The sequence below is a fragment of the Ursus americanus genome, chromosome 20 (genome assembly GCF_024610735.1).
Source record: "Ursus americanus isolate L20-20 chromosome 20, mUrsAme1.1.p, whole genome shotgun sequence".
Lineage (NCBI taxonomy): Eukaryota > Metazoa > Chordata > Mammalia > Carnivora > Ursidae > Ursus > Ursus americanus.
The window spans coordinates 34,179,607-34,196,935 of NC_142146.1; positions in this window are offsets into that span (position 1 = coordinate 34,179,607).

Genomic DNA, 17,329 nt, shown 5'->3' on the forward strand with positions numbered 1-17,329 from the left:
TTTCCGGGGCGCCTGGGTGGCACAGCGGTTAAGCGTCTGCCTTCAGCTCAGGGCGTGAGCCCAGCGTTCTGGGATCGAGCCCCACATCAGGCTCCTCCGCTATGAGCCTGCTTCTTCCTCTCCCACTCCCCCTGCTTGTGTTCCCTCTCTCGCTGGCTGTCTCTATCTCTATTGAATAAATAAATAAAATCTTAAAAAAAAAAGAAGATATCTTTCTTTTCCGAATATCATGAAGATATTCTTCCACCTTTCTTCTGAAAGTTTTACGATTTCATTTTTTACCCCTATGCCTTTAATCCATCTGGAATTTGTATGTAGTGTGAGTTGCAGATCTAAATTTATCCTTTTTAAATTTCTTAGCCCCATTTATGTGGCTTGCCACCTTTGTCATATCTTGAATTACCATGTATGAGAAAAGTTTATTATGGCCTCCATATGGTACAATTGTTAAGAGCGTGGTCTCTTGAAGCAAACTGAGTCTGGATCCCAACCTCATTACTTAACATCTACATGGCCTTAGGCAAATTACTTAACCTCTCAACCTTCTTTACCTCATCTGCAAAATGAGGATAATATTAGGTTCTCCAGAGAAACAGAAGCAATAGGATGCATCTTTATTATAAAAATTGGCTGGCACAGTTATAAAGCCCAAGAAGTCCTATGATCTGCTGTATGCAAGCTGGAGAACCAAGAAGCTGGTGGTATAATTCGGTCTGAGCCCAATGGTCTGAGAACATGGGAGCAGAATGGTATAGCTCCCAATTTTAGGCCAAAGGCCAGAGACTCAGGGGCTCTGATGTCCAAGGACAAAAGAAGATGGATGTCTGGCTCAAGACTAGAGGGCAAATTTGCCTTTCCTCTGCCTTTTTGTTCTATTTGGGCTCTCAGCGGATTGGATGACACCCTCTCACACGGTGAGAGAGGCCTTTACTCAGATTGATCCTATTTCCTCAGTATTCTGACTCAAATGCTAATCTCTTCTGGAACACTCCCACAGATACATCCAGAAATAATGTTTTAACCAGCTACCTGAGAATCCCTTAGCTCAGTCAGGTTGACAGAAAATAACCATCACAGATAATAACAGTTCTTACCTCATAGGGTTGTTTTAAGGATTAAATGGATATTTGTAAATTGCTTAGAACTGTGCATGACACATAGTAAGCACTATATATATAGCGCTCTCTCTGAACATTTGTTAAATAAACGTGCTTTAGAAGAGGTATATGCAAAATCCTGCCAGAGTCTTGATTATAGATTAATTTGGGAGAGGTACCATCTTTAAAACAGTAAATCTTCCCGTTTATGAATATGGCAAATGCTTTCATTTACTAAGGCCTTTTATATGCTTCAATAAAGGTTTATATCTATCTCCATATAGACCTTATACATACTGATTAGGACTATCTCTGGGTACTCCATACTTTTTGATGCTGGTATAAATGGACACTGTGTAACAATATTACTGTTCCTGAATTAACCAAACTTGTTGGCCTCTTTATTGGTTCTAACAGTTTGCAGATACTCTCGGATTTTCTACATGGACAGCTATTTCTCCTGTGAGTAATAAATTTTCTTTCTGTCCTTATGTCTTTTCTTTCTTTATTTGTGTTATTATCTCATTCAAAACCTCCAGAAGAATATTGAAAAAAGAGCATCTTTGTCTTGCTCACTAAAGGAATGCTTTGAACATTTTATCATTAAATATAATGCTTGCTTTAGATTTTTTGGTAGCTGTATCAGTTTCTCAAGGCTGCTATAATCAATGACCACAAACTACATGGCTTAAAACAACAAAAATTTATTCTCCCACAGTTCTGAAGGTCAGAAATATGTAATCATTATCACTGGGCTGAAATGAAGGTGCCAGCAGGGACATAATCCCTCCAATATCTAGGGAAGAATCTACCCTTGGCTTATGGCACATCACTCCAATCTCTGCCTCCATCTTCACCTTACCTTCTCGTGTGTGTGTGTGTGTGTGTGTGTGCGTGCGTGCGTGTGTGTGTGTGTGTGTGTGTGTGATCTCCCTGTAATGCTCTCTTTATTATAAAGGCACTTGGGATGGCATTTAGGGCCAACATCAATAACCCAGGATAATCTTCCACCATAAGATCCTTAACTTAATCACATCTGCAAAGCCCTCTTTTCCAAATAAGGTAACATTTACAGGTGCCTGGAATTAGGACCTGATATCTTTGAGGGGCCATTTTTCAGTCTACCATAGCATGTATGCTTTAGTAGATTCAGAAGGCATCCTTCTACTCCTAGTTTACAAAAAAGTTTTTATTACTTTTTAAAATTTCATAAATAACTATTGAACTTCATTGACTGCTTTCTCTACATCTAGTGAGATATGATTTTTCCTCCTTTAAGCTTTTATTATAATGAATTAAATGAGTACATTTTTAAGTAAGCTATTCTTTATTTCTTTCCTGCTTGGGCACATTTTATGATTTTTATGTACCATACTAGATTTCATCTGCTAACAGTATATTTATAATTATATTTAGGTTTGGGGTGTGTGTTTCTTCTGACAGATTTAGTTTTTTAATGATTTCTAGTTCTTCCCAAGTCAATTTTGTTGTCAGATTTTTCTAGAACTACACATTTTAAGTTTTCAAATTTATTGATGTGAAGTTCATAATTTTAAGTCATAAGGGAATACTATGAAGTTCAAGTAGCTGTGGTTCTGTATCCATAGCTATTTAGTATGTAATATATTGCTTCTCTCTCTCTCCTCTTCCAATTTATCAGTATTACTGTAGAATTTTTTTATAGACTTTTTAAAGAATCTTCTTGCAGTTTTATTAATGGTGCCTGTTATTTTTGCTTTTAGTTTAACTTTTGCTCTTATTTTTATTACTGCCTTCATTTTACTTTGTGGTTTTATGAAACTTAATTTTCTAATTCATTTAGCTGTATGCTTACCTAATTTTTGTAAAGTTCTACTTGGCCTTCTGCTTTTATTTTAAATTTTTATCAAATAAAAATGCACATTGTTAAAAGAGTCAACTTTTTTCAGGAGTCCTTGTAAGAAAAATAGCAGGCATATCCGCATTTTCTTCCCTTTCAGCTTTTTTAGGTACTTATTTTTTTTTACCTCCATTTCTCTAAATGACATGTTTATATATTGCTACTTTTGATCTTTCATTGTAGACATTACCTATGATTTCCCTCTATTAAAATTGAGGATTTACAAATATCTTCTCCCATTGCATGGGTTGCCTCTTAGTTTTATTGACTGTTTCCTTTGCTTTGCAGAAGCTTTTTATCTTGATGAAGTCCTAAAAGTTCATTTTCGCTTTTGTTTCCCTTGCCTTTGGAGACGTGTCTTGAAAGACATTGCTGTGGCTGATGTCAAAGAGGTTACTGCCTATGTTCTCCTCTAGGAGATGGATTCCTGTCTCACACTGAGGTCTTTCATCCATTTTGAGTTTATCTTTGTGTATGGTGTAAGAGAATGGTCGAGTTTCATTCTTCTGTATATAGCTGTCCAATTTTCCCAGCACCATTTATTGAAAAGACTGTCTTTTTTCCATTGGATATTTGTCCCTGCTTTGTCAAAGTTAGTTGACCACAGAGTTGAGGGTCCATATCTAGGCTCTCTGTTCTGTTCCACTGATCCATGTGTCTGTTTTTGTGCCAGTACCACGCTGTCTTGGTGATCACAGCTTGAAATCAGGCAATGTGATGCCCCCAGCTTTGTTTTTCTTTTTCAACATTTCCTTGGTGATTCAGGGTCTTTTCTGGTTCCATACAAATTTTAGGATTGTTTGTTCCAGCACTTTGAAAAATGGCATTGGTATTTTGATCGGGATGGCATTGAAAGTATAGATTGCTCTAGGCAGCATAGAAGATATTTGCAAATGACACTACAGATAAAGGACTGGTATCCAAGACATAGTGAAGAGAAGGGCCATATGCACCCCAATGTTCATAGCAGCATTGTCCACAATAGCCAAATCATGGAAGGAGCCGAGATGCCCTTCAACAGATGACTGGATTAAGAAGTTGTGGTCCCTATATACAATGGAATATTACTCAGCCAAAAAAAAGAACGATTTCTCAACATTTGCTGCAACATGGATGGCACTGGAGGAGATAATGCTAAGTGAAATAAGTCAAGCAGAGAAAGACAATTATCATATGATTTCTCTCATCTATGGAACATAAGAACTAGGAAGATCGGTAGGGGAAGAAAGGGGGGTAATCAGAAGGGGGAATGAAGTATGAGAGACTATGGACTATCAGAAACAAACTGAGGGCCTCAGAGGGGAGGGGGTGGGGGAATGGGAAAACTGGTGGTGGGTAGTAAGGAGGGCACATATTGCATGGTGCACTGGATGTTATACGCAACTAATGAATCATCGAACTTTACATCAGAAACCGGGGATGTACTGTATGGTGAGTAACATAATAAAAAAACATTAAAATAAAATTAAAAGGACTGGTATCCAAGATCGATAAAGAACTTCTCAAACTCAACACCCAAAAAACAAATAATCAAGTCAAAAAATGGGCAGAAAACATGAACAGACACTTTTCCAGAGAGGACATACAAATGGCTAACAGACACATGAAAAGATGTTCAGCATCATTAGCCATCAGGGAAATTCAAATCAAAACCACATTGAGATACCACCTTACACCAGTTAGGATGGCAAAAATTGACAAGGGAAGAAACAACAAGTGTTGTTGTGGAGAGGTTGTGGAGAAAGGGGAACCCTCTTACACAGTTGGTGGGAATGCAAGGTGGTATAGCCACTTTGGAAAACAGTGAGAAGATTCCTCAAAAAGTTAAAAACAGAGCTACCCTATGACCCAGCAATTGCACTACTGGGTATTTATCCCAAAGATACAAAAGTAGTGAAAAGAAGGGCCACATGCACCCCAATATTCATAGCAGCAATGTCCACAATAGCCAAACCGTGGAAGGAGCTGAGATGTCTTTCGACAGATGACTGGAAAAAGAAGATGTGGTCCGTATATACAATGGACTATTACTCAGCTATTAGAAAGGATGATTACACAACATTTGCATCAACATGGATGGAACTGGAGGAGATTATACTAAGTGAAATAAGTCAAGCAGAAAAAGACAATTATCATATGGTTTCACTTATTTGTGGAACATAAGATTCAAATAGCATGGAGGACATTAGGAGAAGGAAGGGAAGAGTGAAGGGGTGTGAATCAGAGGGGAAGAGGAACCATGAAAGACTATGGACTCTGGGAAACAAACTGAGGGTTTCGGGGTGGGGGCGGATGGGCTAGCCTGGTGAAGGGTATTAAGGAGGGCATCTATTGCATGGAGGACTAGGTGTTATATGCAAACAATGAATCATGGAACACTACATCAAAAACTAATGATGTACTGTCTGGTGACTAACATAATAAAAATAAATAAAAATAAAATAATATTGAGGATTTAGTATTTTAAAATACACATTCTTTCCTGCCTTCCACACCCAAGCCTCCATTTATAGTTCTTTTAATTTATAGTTTTCATTTATAGTTCTCATTAATAATTTTATTATTCAGTGTTTGATTATGGTTACCCAAATATTCTTATTAAGTGAACAAAGAATTTATTTTGTAGTATACTAAGATAAATTTTTCTTGCAAAACTTTTTTTAACCTGCATTTTATGGTTTTCATTTGCATGTCTATTACTCATCACTAATTCGTACTCCCAATCATCTAAATGTGCCCTTTATATATGCAGACTTATTATATACTAGTTTCATCTTGAGTAAATATTTCCCAGGGACTTCCAACCTCTTCTGATCTGAACAGGTTGCCCTTATTGCTCAGTTGTCCTCCTGGAGAATTCCTTACCATTACCCAAAGACCCTGATGCCACAATCTGTATGATTTCTGTTCTCTGATTTTATGATTCTCATTTTAGTGGAGCACATCTTCCATTGATTTTCTAGGTAAATATTTTGAGACCTTGAATATCTAAAGTATTTTCACCCTAACCTCATATTTAACTTATAATTTGAAAGGGTAAATAATATACAGGTTACAAATAATTTTCCTTCAGAACTTTGAAGGATTTTTCCTTTGTGTTCAGTTCCTATTAGGTCTTATATATTTCTGATTCGTTCTGACTCCTAAGAAGTAACCCTTTGGGTTCCAACAGATAATTTGGAGGGTTTAGCAGAGTCCCTCATCTTTGGTGACTACAGTTTCTGTCTCTTGTGATGCCATAAAACTGCCAAAAGCTTTGTTCAGCCTTTCAATATCTCATCTTTTCATGTACCTCTACTCATCTTTCTATCTTTCAGCTGCCATTTTTAAATTAGCAAATGTCACAAAGGAAAAAAACAGTGCCAAAAGTAAGGCTCACCTCCCCAGACTTTCTTTGATTTTGAGATATTGGCCTCACAAATCTTCAGTGTCTCACTGCCTCTGTAGCTTTATGATAGCTTCAAACTGAGTAGATAGATGATAGATGGATAGACGCCAGATAGATAGATAGATAGGTAGATAGATAGATAGATAGATAGATAGATAGATAGATAGATAGATATTCATTCTATCATTTCTGTTCTTTCTCATTAGGAAAGACAGTCCATTTTTGTCGAACTTTCCAATAGTAAAAACTTCCCTCAATCTCAAACTACTTATTAACCCCATTTACAAGTAATTCTGTTTTAATCTCACCTTCAACCTCATTTCTAGAAGTACTTGTTTTTCCTATTTCTGAGCTTTCTGTGCATCTTGTAGTATAAATGAGGTTTCTTCTCTGTTTTTCTCATTGACAACTTATGATATAAATCTCTTGGATTTGCTAAGTCATTACTACTTTCTAGCTTGTGACTTAATATTGCTGCTTGCTGCTTTCTCTTTCTCTTTGATCTCATTCATCACATTTGTGAGGTGTTAGAAAGTGTGCAATGGTTAATCCACCAATATTGCCCAGAAATTAACTAATTTTAACTTTTATTAAAAAATACATATATTGAAGCCTATAAATCTGCCTCTAAATATTACTTAGCTGCATCCTATAAGTTTCAAGATGCAGTATTTTAATGATTAGATATTTTAAGAATATTTTAAGAATTTATTACAATTTATTCATTTGCCCATTATTTTTAACTTCTTTACATAAATTTCAAAATATTCTAGGTTCAATGACAGCTTCCTTATTGATTTTTTATTACATTTTGGTCAGAGCATGTTTTCTATATAATATTTATTATTTGAAATGTATTGCAATTTACTTTGTAGCCTATGTATAGTCAATTTTTATAAGTATTCCATGCATGCATGAAGATTATTTTCCAACTGTTGGATATAAAGCTCTATATATCAATTAAATCAGGCATTTACTTGTATTATTACATCTTCAATATCTTTACTACTTTTTTGTCTAGTTGACCTATTCATTACTGAGAGAACTATAATGGTGGAGATTTTTAATCTCTTCTCTAATTCTGTTAATTTGCTTTGTGTATTTATGGCTATGCTAGTTGAATGAAGGTTCAGGATTATTTTGTCTTTATAGTGAATTGTTCCTTTTATCATTTTTCTATTGACCCTTCATCTCTTCCCGCCCCGAAAATCAATTTTGCTGAAATTTATAAAATTATATCAGTTTTCATTTGTCCAGAATTTGGCACAGAATATCTACTAGTTCTACCTCAATATTGTCAACATTTCTGTCATTGTATTTTAGGGTGTCTTTTGAAACTGCATATATGGACTTAAAAAATTATCTAATGTGAAACTCTCTTTTAACTATTATATGTAATCTATATAAATTTATTGTGATTACTTGAAATATGTGATTATTTTACAACTTTATTTTGTCCTTTATATTTATTTTATTTCCTTTGTTTTTTTCTACTTCCCTATAGTGAGTTCTTTAAATTCCTTTTTCCTTCTGTTTTGAAAGTTTGCCTTCTATTCCTGTTCTTTTACTATATATACATGAATTAACAAAGACAAAACCTAAGCAATACAAATCCAAAAACTCACTAATTTCAATTTTTCCCACCTTACTAATATTTTCCAGTATTTTAGTTCCATCTCTTTTGTTAAGTCCCTAAATGAGTCTCAATAGTCATTATCATTTTATTTAGTCAATGCTGTTTAGATTTGCCAAACTTTTTACCATTTCCTCCAAACACCATTGCTTCTTGCTTCTCAAACATTCCTCATTCCTCCTGGGTTTAAGTTCCTTCCAAAAAAAACCACAAAAAAACAAAACAAACAAACAAAAAAACTTCTTTCTAAAATATATCCTCTACTCATTCTTTCAAAGGGATCGTAGGAATGATAGGGTCTCTTCATCTTTGTTTTTCTAAAATAGTTCTTCAATTTGCCCTCACTGTTGAATAATAATTTATCTGTGCATACTATTATTGCTCTAAAATTACTGTTTTCCTTTCTTTCTTATTTATTTTATTATATTATGTTAGTCACCATACAGTACATCCCTGGTTTTTGATGTAAAGTTCGATGATTCATTAGTTGCGTATAACACCCAGTGCACCATGCAATACGTGCCCTCCTTACTACCCATCACCAGCCTATCCCATTCCCCCACCCCCTCCCCTCTGAAGCCCTCAGTTTGTTTCTCAGAGTCCATAGTCTCTCATGCTTCAGTCCCCCTTCTGATTACTCCCCTTTCTTTAGCCCTTTCTTCCCCTACCAATCTTCCTAGTTCTTATGTTCCATAGATGAGAGAAATCATATGATAATTGTCTTTCTCTGCTTGACTTATTTCACTTAGTATTATCTCCTCCAGTGCCGTCCATGTTGCAGCAAATGTTGAGAACTCGTTCTTTTTGATAGCTGAGTAATATTCCACTGTATATATGGACCACAACTTCTTAATCCAGTCATCTGTTGAAGGGCATCTTGGTTCCTTCCATGATTTGGCTATTGTGGACAATGCTGCTATGAACATTGGGGTGCATATGGCCCTTCTCTTCACTATGTCTGTATCTTTGGGGTAAATACCCAGTAGTGCAATGGCTGGGTCATAGGGTAGCTCAATTTTTAACTTTTTAAGGGACCTCCACACTGTTTTCCAGAGTGGCTGTTATTGTTTTCCTTTCTTCAAGCTCTCATTTTTGTGGATTGCTCACGATGTCTGATGGTTATACTTCTTTAGGTATTTTGTCTTTTTCTTTGGTGGCTCTTATAGTTATCTCTTTATGTACACTGTTTTGTAATTTCGTTACCATATACCTGGGGGGGGGGGTGGATTTCTTTGTATTTATCCTGATTGGGAATCACAATATTTCTTCAATCGGGGATGTATATCCTTCATAAATTCTGGAAAAATTTCATTCTTGTCTTCCCATTATGTTAAAATATTGCTTTTTCCTATTCCCATTGTCATATTATTCTTCAACAGTAATGAACCTATCTATTATATCCAAGTATCTTTTTAAATTTATTTTTTTTCCTTTTTTCCTTTTTTATGTTTAAGTAGGCTCCATGCCCAGTGTGGAGCCCAACACAGGACTTGAACTCATGACCCTGAGATCAAGACCTGAGCTGAGATCAGGAGTCAGACAATCCCTGAGTCACCCAGGGGTCCCTTTTTAAATTTATTTTTTGATTCAAGTAAAATTAACTTATAGTGTTGCATTAGTTTCAGGTGTATAATATAATGATTCAGCAATTCTATACATTATTCAGTGCTCATCACAATAAGTGCACTCTTAATCCCTTAACCTATTTCACCCGTTCTCTCACCCACCACCTATCTGGTAATCATCAGTTTGTTTTCTATATTTAAGAGTCTGTTTTATTGTGAGGTTTTTTTTTTTAAATCTCTTTTTCCTTTGTTCATTTATTTTGTTTCTTAAATTCCACATATGAGTGAAATAATATGGTATTTGTCATTCTCTGATTTATTTCACTTAGCATTATACCCTCTAGATCCACCCATGTTGTTGCAAATGACAAGATTTCGTTCTTTTTACGGCTGAGTAATATTCCAGTGGGGTGTGTGTGTGTAGACATGCCACATCTTTATCCATTCATTTATGGTTGGAAAATTGAGTTGCTTCCATATCTTGGCTATTGCAGGTAAATATTCCTGCAATATACATAGGGGTGCATATATCTTTTGGAATAAAAAGCTTTTTCACATCAAAGGGAACCATCAACAAAATAAAAAAAAAGACAACCTATTGAATGGGAGAAGATATTTGCAAATGATATATCTGACAAGGGGTTAATATGCAAAATATATAAAGAACTTATGCAATTCAACACACACAAAAAACAATCCAATTAAAAATGGGCAGAAGACATTAATAGACATTTTTCTAAAGAAGACATACAGATGGCCAACAGACACCTGAAGACATGCTCAACATGACTGATCATTAGGGATATGCAAATCAAAACCACAATGAGATATCACCTCAAACCTGTCAATATGACCAAAACCAGAAACACAGGAAACAAGTGTTGGCAAGGATGTAGAGAAAAAGTAACCCTCATGCATTGTTGGTGGGAATGCAAGCTGGTGTAGCCACTGTAGAATACAGTATGGAGGTTTCCCCCCAAATTAAAAATACAAGCACTTTAATCTGTTCCTTATTTCCTATCTCTTTTTTGTCTCTAATACTAAATTCTGAATAATTTCTTCAGGTCTGCCTTCTAGCGACATAAAGACTAGAATTTTGGAATTTTCTCTTCAGCTGTGTCTACTTTATGTTCAAGATTCTATGGCATTTCTAAAAGTTATATTTGGTCCTCTATCAAATTTATCTGACTTTTTTCATAGCAACTTGATATGTTTTTAGAAAGTCATTTTATTTTTAAAAGATTTTATTATTTATTTTGAGAGAAAGAGTGAGTGAGAGGAGGGGCAGAGGGAGAGAGAGAATCACACTGAACAAGGAGCCCAACTCAGGGCTCAATCCCACGACCTTGAGATCATGACCTGAACCAAAATCAAAAGTCAGATGCTTAACCGACTGAGCCACCCAGGTCCCTCTAGAAAGTCATTATTTTATATCTGTAATCATTTAAACATACTTTACATTTTTTTCAGGTTGTTCTCTTATTTCAGATTCTTGTATTCTAATCATTTCATGCATTGTTCCTGTTGAGTCTTACTCATGGTAGATTGCTCATGTACTTAAGTGTTTTAAATTGTAAGCTCACTCATTACTGGATTATAATCAGTTAGTTATTGTCACAGTAATGGTTTATAATAAACCATTTTAGGATTCAGTCCAAAACAGACTTAATAATGATTATTATTAAGCATTTATTTTTGCTCACACCTGTGGGTCATCTGAAGTTTGGCTGATCTGGGCTGGGCTCTTGCTAGGTTTGATCCTAACATATAGGTTAGGTCCTAATATACTTCAGACTCTAGCTGCAGGTTAGGCTCAGATCCATCCCATATCTGTTTATTTTGAGTACAAAACGATGGTAGAAGTACAATAAGGCAATTATAGTTGCGTCAAGTACATTTTAAAACTTAGCTTGATTCATGTCCCTCAATAATCCATTGGCCAAAGCAAACCACATGGTCAAACCCAACATCAATGAGGTGGAGAAATTCATTTCACCTCTAATGGGAGGAACTGCAGGGTCACATTGCAAATGTGGGCGGGGGGGGGGGAATATAGGAAGGGATGAAGAAATGAAAACAATAAAGGAATCTATAACATAAGGCCCTCTTTTTCTGTGAGAAATCTGTATGGCTTATATTGTGGAAACTTTCCTTCAGAGTAGTTTTGCATTTACTCTTTTCAAGAGTCCCAGATGACCAATTTCCGTGTCATTTTCTATGCTCAGTTCTAAGAAATTGTGGACAGTGTAAATTCAAATCCCACGACCACCTGAAGTTAAGCCCTGGATTTGGAGTTTTCATGTCCCTGACTTCCTGCATGAGCTGAAATAGGAAAAGAAAATCTTTATCATCTTCCTGTGCCAGTGGATGGATTATTTTCCTAGTTTCCTTAGGATACTGCCCTTCACAGGTCCTGTATGTTCTAAGGTCTAACTCTCTACCTGACACAGCACCAGAGTCTCATATCATGTTCCCTTTTTGTGTCAAACTCAAGTGTCAAGATTCATAAAATCAACACCTTCCTTCCTGAACTTAAGGCAAACCCAACATAAACTCACCTGCTAATCCCTATCATTTCAAGTTTCTTCATGGTTTCTTGCACTAGGTATTTCTCTTCATTGCAAACTCATCTGCACAATGAAGTAAATATTGTATCCACCATTTCTTGATGTTTGTCATGGGAAGGTTTTCATTGAATTCAAATTGCCACTGATTATAAGACACACTTATTTTTCATGCCACCAAGTGGACAGGGTAGTAATAATAACAATGTCAATTCAACTATAACACAAAGTTATCACTTAGAAATTTTTTATAGTTTTTTAGATATACAATTTTATCATAACTCATGTATATATAAAAAGGAAAGTGTAAGTAATATAAAATTAGTCAAGGTTTTCTTAAAACTGTTTCACACTCAGAGTTTGACACTTCTAAATTACCTTTTGACTAAGAATCATTGATATTTGCATTTTTTCCCATGACATTATTTTCTTTTATTAAGAGAGTTGGTGATGCAACAGTTTTTAGAAAGCACGTCATTATTACTTGTGTTTTGTATTCAAAGTTGCTGCTGTCCATTGTACAAAGTTTGAAGCTGATGTCTTCTTGATCTTACCATAACGTGTTAAAGGAAGGTTTTCTGATGACAACAAGGACTCATTTTCCTTCCTCAAATTTTTCTTAAATCATTTGCTGATTAAAATGTTAAGGGGATAGAGTTATCTAGTCCTATTATTAGGAATATCCACCAAGTTTGTACATGCACAGGCAACGAGAACACCATCATTTCCAGATGTCAATGTGAAAATGTAAAAAATATGCCTCTTAGAATCAATAAAATATGGTAATATGTGTTTTTGCTATAACTGGAAGTCAATGCCACTTTTTAAAGAAACCATAATAATCCAAAAAAATAAGGGCTACTCAAGAAAACATGTGCATATGTATACAAACAACAAATGTGAAATTATATACCTATGATAGTAATAGCAGACATTTATTTGGTACTTACTCTTGGCAGACACCATGCTAAGCATTTTACATACATTATTTCAGTCAGTCCTTACACAGTCCTACTTAATACACAATCCTATTTTAATCTTCATTTAATCCTTACACAATCAAAATTTGAACCCACTACCACTTGAGTATGCAATGAAAAATATACCATCCATCTATCCCTAACTGATCTAAGCACTACAACCTCTCAGCTGCGTAGGGGTCCAAACAGGTGGATAGAAACAGATTCAACTTGCCAGTTTCAGTATCTTTCCTAGTAAAGGGCCTTGCACTTTGATGGAACTCAACAAATATCAATGATTGAATGAATGCCAGCAAGATACAATAATAGTCCAAATTGCTATAATCTGTTGAGTGTGTAGTATATACAAGGCACTGTGTTAGGTGCTTTAAATAAACATGTTCTCCCTTAATACTTAGCAAACAGCTTTCAAGGAAGGCATTTTATTTTTATTTTTATTTTTTTTAAAGATTTTATTTATTTATTTGACAGAGATAGAGACAGCCAGCGAGAGAGGGAACACAAAGAGCGGGAGTGGGAGAGGAAGAAGCAGGCTCATAGCGGAGGAGCCTGCTGCGGGACTCGATCCCACAACGCCGGGATCACGCCCTGAGCGGAAGGCAGACGCTTAACCGCTGTGCCACCCAGGCGCCCCAAGGAAGGCATTTTAAAGAAGAACAAACTGAGCCTCAAAGAGGCTAAGTGACATGTCAAAATTCATACAATCAGTAAGTGAGAGAACTATATTTGCATCACAGTCAGAAACATTATGTCCACCACCTTCCAAAAGCCTCAAACAGCCTATAGGATCATATGCCCTGGAGGTACATTTAAGATTACCTGGGATTCCTGCATTTTCTAGGTTAGAATATAGGTCAGAGTCTGAGTTCTCAGGAATCTCTGAGAACGTTCCTAGGACAAATGAGGATGACTCGTGCTGAGTCACCACTACAGAATTCATGCACCTCTTGGGTATTCAAATGGTTTGGCAGAATTTCCATTTCTTTTTTTAAACCTCTGACTCAATCTGCCTACCATAACCTAACCTGTAATTGAATTAGTTCTTAATAAAATGACATACATTTTGAATCTGTCTTCATTGTAGCTTCAGAAATTATCCCTTCCCAATTTTTCTGGGTCAAATAACACTTTGTATCAGGTGATTAGTGAGGAATTCTGATGTCATTCATTTTACTCTGTATGTACCTCCCAGGAAAGGGAGAATTCAGATATAAATGACTGTGCTACAGAAACATATATGAGCTTAGGTTTATAAAGTTGTACTAACAAATCTTTAAGGCCCAGTTCAAATCATTCCACCTCCAAGAAAGCTCAGATTCACTTGCTTCTCTCATTTCAAACTCTCATGGCAACTTGCTTATAGTTCAGTACTTAACACAGTCTACTTTCTTTTCTTTTCGTAATCTACTTTCTATTAAAATAATTTATCTGTCCCCCCCCCCCAATCGTGAGTCCTTTGTGTCCCTCTTACTTTTCTTTAGGTCCCTTATGGTACCATTTTTTGTATATGGAATTTGCTCCACAAATATTTGTTGAAGTGATCCAAATGTTCAATACTGAACACTAACTCTTATTCCAGTTTTGATTTTTTTATCCATGATCTGATTAGTACAGTTAGCTTTTTGAAATAATAGCCTAAGAAAATTCTATTCTTTCAGCTTCTATTTTTAAAAAAAAATATACACACAATGAAAACAAATCCCAGAGCCTGGCATCTTTCCAAGTATACCAATAGTTGCTTTGCCTTTTTTGGTTGCATTGAAGTCAATCAATCAACCTAACCCTTCGCAAAACCCAGTGGTAAGAAGTGAGTAGAGTTTGGTGAAGTTATGGAGATTATTGTCCTATAAATGCTCCAACTTTCCCACGATGAGCTTTCTCTTGCTTACTGTGATTTCTGGAAATTCCTTACCTTATCAGACCTTGGCACAGTGTGCTCTGTAGTAGGCACTCAATATTTAATGAATTGAGTTGAATTACTCTTAGTTCCTAGATTCATTTACTGGAATCCAAACTAGTGTGTCTTAGAAAACTCCATAATAATGGGTTAATCACTCAGCAAATAGCCAGAGAAGCCTACTAATTTGTGACCAATCCCATGCTGAATGTAGGGTCTGAGAAGTCTTCTTTAAAACTGCAAATTAAACCATATTGGCACGGTTCTGTTTTGATACAACTTAAAACCATATTTTGCACATACTGTAAAATTCCTTCTAAATCTATGTGGCATTCAAACATTTTAACAATTAAAAAAGTAATAATTAAGTAACTGAAAATATTCTTGGTACATATTTGGTATCTAAATAATTACTGGAAGGACTTTTCAAAAAACCTCAACCAATATACTTGGGAATGATTATGACTTAGGTAGATTTTACTGTGACCTACTAAAGTATCCTCTAGATGCCCCCATTGAAAAATGTAGCAGCAATGTACACCTGAAGAATGCAGTTAGCTCTGATTCAATTTTTTTCATTAACATTCCCCGTGAGGCTCTTACCTGGCTCCTGACTTCACATACTTGAAGAGTTGTCATGGGCAACATTAGACTTGTCCGTGTAGACCCAGGACTAAAACAAGAACCAAATTAGTGGAAGTTAGAGAGATACAGTTTTTGGTTTAATATTTTGCAAAATATTTAATTATTATAAATTATATAATTACCAAAAATTTATTTATACTCATTGACTTTTTTTTCTAATAGTAAATATAAAACTTTGAGCATGAGGATGGAAAATTTTTTAAAAGTCATTCATAGTCCTATCAATTGGAAATCACCACTGTTACCTTTGTGACTATCAGATATATACGGTTTTAAGAAAACAATTTTCTCTCCTCAGAACAACGGATTGAGCTATATGGGAAGTTGGGGTACCCCAACTCTGGAGGTGTGCAAACATCAGCTAACCTCTCTGTCAAGGCTTTAGGTGGAGATTTGGACACATGAGTCCTTGTAGAACTATGCCTTAGGGACCCATGCTATGACTGTGAAGGTCTTCTGATTCATGTGTATAACATATTTCTTTCACATTCACCGGTTTTATTACTATTTTCATATGAATAGTCTCTCCTTTTACAGACTTTTTTTAAGCTTTACTGAGGTAAAATTGACAAATAAACCTGTATGATATTTAAAGTATACACAAGGTTATTTGATAGTCATATACATAGTGAAAGGATTCCTCCCATCTAGTTAATTAACCCATTCAACACCTCATGGATTTACTTTTTGTGCGTATGTGTGTATGAGATCCATATTTATTTCTATTTGCTCTTTCAATGAATGCTAAGAATTCACATTGCTAATATTAAAATTGGCCCTTGGGGCACCTGGGTGTCTCAGTTGGTTAAGCATTGGACTCTTGATTTCAGCTCAGGTCATGATCTTTGGGTCATAAGATAGAGCCCCACTATGGGCTCTGTGCTCAGCACAGAGTCTGCTTGAGATTCTTTCTCTCCCTCTCCCTCTGCTCCCCAACCCAACTAAATTTTAAAAAGTGGCCCTCATCCTGGAAAGTCTAGGGAGTTAAGAACTAGAAGATCTTTAAGACCCCTTCCTCTGTGCAGGCTTAAGGAAAGAACCGGATGTTTTTCTTCCAGTACTCATCAGCATAAGAGCTCTCCCATATTGAACCCTGAAATGAATCAGCCCTTCCTATATTGTAACCCGCACAACAGCCCTTTGACTAGGCACTACTTTATTTTTCAATGGGGTCATTATAGATGAAGAACCAAATTTTGGGAAATGAGGTAACTTATTTGCCTCATTCCACAGAGGGAAAACAAAAACAAAAACACCCTGTCCCTCCCATAATTGTGCAGACTCCACCTATGGCTCTGAAAGAATAAAGGTTGCAGTGGTTTGGGGTTCATGAATGCCCAGATCCGCTTGCCAGGTGTCCTGTGAGTCTGCAGCAGCTGAGCCAGCCTGCACCCTGCCGGCCCAGGATCGCTCAATCTCTGTCCTGCTTTTCAGGACCCGGGACAGCGCCTGTGCTTTCCTGAAGCCCGGCGGGACCCACTTTCTCAGCCCTCTCTCACCCAGGCTCTTCCGTCCTTCTTCCCAGAAACACCCCGTTAGAGAGACCTCGGGTGGTCTCCAGTCCTTCCCAAAGGTGAATATAGTCTTGGCCTCTCAAAGTCACAGAGCTTTCAGGCTGGGCGCCCACGTGCCTGGCAGTTCTGAGCTGCGAGTCGGCCACATTTTCCGGCTCACATCACGG